This window comes from Triticum dicoccoides, chromosome 4B (assembly GCF_002162155.2).
Source record: "Triticum dicoccoides isolate Atlit2015 ecotype Zavitan chromosome 4B, WEW_v2.0, whole genome shotgun sequence".
NCBI classification, from domain to species: Eukaryota; Viridiplantae; Streptophyta; class Magnoliopsida; order Poales; family Poaceae; genus Triticum; species Triticum dicoccoides.
In genome coordinates, this window is record NC_041387.1 from 101,654,559 (window position 1) to 101,660,100 (window position 5,542).

The window sequence follows — 5,542 nt, forward strand, 5'->3', positions numbered from 1 at the left end:
GGACCGCCACCCAGGCTCAAAGGGATCATGAGATTATTCAAACTAGAAACTTACGTGTGCAGCCACAAGCCATTATGGGCTCTAGCATAGTTGACTAAGTTGTGCGAACTCTTACGGGTAGACTAGCAGATGTAGGGGAAAGTAGGTGTACCGGTCTACCCACATGTAAGGTGCTAGTGCTTCCGAAAGACAATGTCTCGGTCATCCGTTTCTCAAACATCATGTAGTGCGAGGAATCAAACGGAGGCGATCGAGTCTTGTGGGGAAAAGTGCGCAAACCTCTGCAGAGTGTATAAACTAATCATGGTTAGCCGTGTCCCCGGTTATGGACGTTTTGAGTATCTAGTACCTGGATATCATGTGAATCTCATCATGTTACTCTAATTTTAATATTGTTGGGTTTAATGAGTACTTTTAATTGGGATTGAGAATGCTGTCAACCATTCTCAATGTTTAACAACCACCATGATAGTTAAATAAATTTATTCCTTTGCAGTAGGGAAAAATTGGCTTTATGCAAAACTGTAACCATAGAGCTTTTCCACCAGCCAAATATGCATGTAGTATAGCTTAATCCATTGTTATCCTCTATGTGTTACATTGCCAGCATATTCTAGACCCGTTTTCGGGCTGCAACGTTTCATGTTGCACACTTTTCAGACGACGAGTAAGGTGCTTTTAGGTCGTGGTTCTATACTCAGTGATGCCGTTGGAGTTGATGGACTCGCTTATCTTCCAAGTCTTCCGCTGTTATCGATTTTAGATGGCCTTAAGCCATATTTATTTCAATAAGTTCTCTTTTGAGACATTCGATGTAATAAGTGTGTGATTGCTACTCTGTTATAAATCCTCCAAGTACTGTGTGGTGTCAGCATTACTGATCTAGGGATGACACTGAGCACAGAGATCAGACTATTTGAGGTCTGGTCGCTACAATAAGCCCCTATCTTTCTAGGTGTCTGGTTGAAACGTTTTGCTCATGGGTACGAGGTGAGTGTTAGCAGTCATGGAATACTATATGATGGTTGAGTATGTGGACTTGCTAAAAGGCTCTGACAAGTGACTCTTCCTGAAAAGATGATGAATTGTAGTTGCAAAGTTGACTGAGAACATAGTTTGTTGGTTTTTAATAGAGTTTTTGCTTTATACTTTGATTATGTGATGAACTGTTACTTATTCATGGGAACTATATGATGCAAGTTCAATGATAAAAGTCCTATGTTCAATTTTGTTGCCATTATAATAATCAACATGATGCTTCTATGTCCGTATTTTTATTTTTATCGATACCTCTCTCTCAAAGCATGTGGACATGTTTTTCGATTTCGGCTTTCGCTTGAGGACAAGCGAGGTCTAAGCTTGGGGGAGTTGATACGTCCATTTTGCATCATGCTTTCTTACTGTTATTTATAATGTTTTTATCCATAATAATGCTTTTTGGAGTAATTCTAATGCCTTTTCTCTCATAATTTGCAAGGTACACACCAAGAGGGAGAATTCTGGCAGCTAGAAATCCGGACCTAAAAAAGCTACGTCAGGCTACCTATTCTGCACAACTCCAAACAAGTTGAACCTCCACGGAGAATTTTTTATGGAATATTTAAGAAATATTGGAGCAAACATCTACCAGAGGGGGCCCACCGGTGGGCACAACCCACCTGGGCGCGCCAGGGAGACCAGGCGCGCCCTGGTGGCTCGTGCCCTCCTCGGCCCACCTCCGGTGCCCATCTTTTGGTATATAAGCCATTTTGACCTAGAAAAAATATAAGGAGATGACATTAGGGACAAAGCGCCGCCACCTCGAGGCGGAACTTGGGCAGGAACACTTTTGCTCTCTGGCAAAGCGATTCTGTCGGGGGAACTTCCCTCCCGGAGGGGGAAATCATCGTCATCATCATCACCAACAACTCTCCCATCTTGGGGAGGGCCATCTTCATCAACATATTCACAACACCAAATCCTCTCAAACCCTAGTTCATCTCTTGTGTTCAATCTTTGTATCAAAACTATAGATTGGTGCCCGTGGGTGACTAGTAGTGTTGATTACATCTTATAGTTGATTACTATATGGTTTATTTGGTGGAAGATTATATGTTCAGATCCATTATGGTATTCAATACCCCTCTAATCTTGAGCATGTTTATAATTTGTGAGTAGTTACTTTTGTTCTTGAGGTCACGAGAGAAATCATGTTGCAAGTAATCATGTGAACTTGATATGTGTTCAATATTTTTATGGTATGCATGTTGTCATTATCTTAGTGGTGTCATGTGAAAGTCGACTACATGACACTTCACCATATTTGGGCCTAAGGGAATGCATTGTGGAGTAGTAAATAGATGGTGGGTTGCGAGAGTGACAAAAACTTAAACCCCAATTTATGCACTATTCCGTAAGGGACCGATTGGATCCTAGAGTTTAATGCTATGGTTAGAATTTATTCTTAATACTTTTCTCGTAGTTGCGGATGCTTGCGTGAGGGTTAATCATAAGTAGGAGGTTTGTCCAAGTAAGAACAATACCTAAGCACCGGTCCACCCACATATCAAATTATCAAAGTAGCGAACATAAATCAAACCAACATGATGAAAGTGACTAGATGAAATTCCCGTGTACCCTCAAGAATGCTTTGCTTGTTATAAGAGACCATTTTGGCATGTTCTTTGTCTAAAAAGGATTGGGCTACCTTGCTGCATACTATTTGTTACTATCGTTACTTGCTTTTTACAAATTATCTTGCTATCAAACTACTCGCTACTTACAGTTTCAGCACTTGCACACATTACCTTACTGAAAACTACTTGTCATTTCCTTCTTCTCCTCGTTGGGTTCGACACTCTTACTTATCGAAAAGAGCTACAATTGATCCCCTATACTCGTGGGTCATCATTCGCTAGGAAGGCCCAAAACCAATTTGAAGTGAAGATCAAGAAGGTTCGCAGCGACAACGGAACGGAGTTCAAGAACACCAATGTGGACACCTTTCTTGATGAAGAAGGGATTTCACATGAGTTCTCGGCTACGTACACACCTTAACAAAATGGAGTTGTTGAGAGGAAGAACCGGACGCTCATCGAAATGGCGAGAACGATGCTCGATGAGTACAAGACGCCAAAATACTTTTGGGCGGAAGAGGTTGAGACAGCTTGTCATGCAACAAATCGTCTATATGTTCACAAGCTACTCGGCAAGACGGCATATGAGCTTCTCACCGGTAACAAACCCCAAGTTGGATACTTCCGGGTATTCGGCTCAAAGTGCTACATTCTTGATAAGCATCGTCATTCGAAATTTGCTCCTAAATCTCATGAAGGTTTCTTACTCGATTATAGCTCAAACTCTCACACTTACCGTGTCTACAACAATTTCACCCGAAAGGTTGAAGAGATTGTAGATGTGCAGTTTGATGAATCTAACGGCTCGCAAGTAGAGCAATTGCCCATTGATGTAGGTGACAAAGATCCTTTGGAAGCTATACAAGACTTGTCTATCGACAAGATTTGCCCAACGGAGGTGAAGGAGAGTACCTCGTCCGTCCAAGGCCTCAACATCACGCCAAGGTGAACGACAAGTTGACTTGGAGGCATCCACTAGTGGGACACATCAAGATAATGAAAACGAGGATGTACAACAGGACAAACCTCGATGACCTCCTTCTCCACCTCCACAGGAGAACAACAACGCCAACAACAACAAAGAAAGACAAGAGGAAGATCAAGACAATGAAGAGGATGTACCACCCTGACCCAAACAAAAGCTCTCACGAGTCCGAGAAAGAGTCTCAAGAGTTCATCCCATCGAATGAATCTTTGATGACATTCAAACCGGGAGAATTACTCGCTCTAAAACTCGTTTGGCTAACTTTTGTGAACATTACTCATTCATTTCCAGCATTGAACCTATGAAGGTTGAAGAAGCGCTGTAAGATCCGGATTGGACAAATGCCATGCATGAAGAGCTACACAACTTTGAGAGGAACCAAGTGTGGACGTTGGTTGAAAAGCCCGATGAGAAGCACAATGTCATTGGAACCAAATGGGTGTTTCGGAACAAGCAAGATGAAGATGGACAAGTTGTACGCAACAAGGCTCGTCTCATTGCTCAAGGCTACACTCAAGTCGAAGGTATGGACTATGGTGAGACATATGCCCACATTGCTAGACTTGAGTCCATTCGCATCTTACTTGCTTATGCTAATCATCATGACATTACCTTATATCAAATGGACATCAAAAGTGCTTTTCTAAATGGTGAAATTGAGGAGGAAGTTATGTTAAACAACCTCCCGACTTTGTTAATCCCAAGAAACCCGACCATGTTTACAAACTTCACAAAGCTCTTTATGGTCTTAAACAAGCTCCTAGAGCTTGGTATAAATGCTTGACTAAGTTTCTTCTTGAAAAAGGGTTTGAAATTGGTAAAATTGATTCTACACTCTTTACTAAAAGGGTTAATGGAGAATTATTTGTGTGCCAAATTTATGTTGATGATATCATATTTGGTTCAACTAACCCTCATTTTAGTGAAAATTTTGGAAAGCTAATGTCGGAGAAGTTTGAGATGTCTATGATGAGTGAACTCAACTTCTTTCTTGGTTTACAAATCAAGCAAACTAAGGAGGGAACCTTTATCTCTCAACAAAGTATACCAAGGACTTATTCAAGAAGTTCAACATGCAAGAATGCAAAGGTATGAATACCCCCATGCCTACTAGTGGACATCTTGACTTGACTAAGGATGGCGAACTGGTTGACTAAAAGTAGGGCTGGAATTCAAGCCGAGTCGAGCCAGCTCGGCTCGACTCGCTGGAGCTTGTTTTGTTAACAAGCTAGCTCGACTCGACTCGTTACTATAACGAGGTCAAACCCAAGATTGGCTCGACTCGTATAACTCGCGAGCTGGCTCATTTAGCTTGTTAAGCTCGTTAAAGATATGAACATAAAAATGATCTTTTTTATATTGGGAGTGGCTGATCTTTTGTACTAAGCCTAACGAGTTACACGAGTACTCGTGAGATTGGCTCGTTTAACTTGGCCTATAAACGATCTTAAACTAAAAATCGGCTCGACTCATTATTCTTCAAGCTCGAGTTGATTCGAGTCGAGTCACGGGCTACTCGTTTAGCTCGCGAGCTTCGAGCATTTTTTCCAGCCCTAACCAAATGGTTTACCGCTCTATGAATGGATCATTGTTATATCTGTGTGCCTCCTGACCCGATATCATGCTAAGTGTGTGCATGTGTGCACGATATCAAGCGCCCCCCAAAGAATGTCATCTTAAGGCTGTGAAAAGGATAGTGAGATACTTAATTCATACATCAAATTTTGGCATTTGGTATCCTAATAGGTCTTCTTTTGATCTTGTTGGCTACTCCAATTTGGACTATGCCAGTGACAAGGTTGATAGAAAGTCCACTTCGGGTACTTGTCAATTTCTTGGTAGTTCTCTTGTGTCTTGGTCCTCCAAGAAACAAAACGCGGTATCCTTATCCATCGCTGAAGCGGAATACATTGCCGCCGGTTCATGTTGTGCTCAATTACTT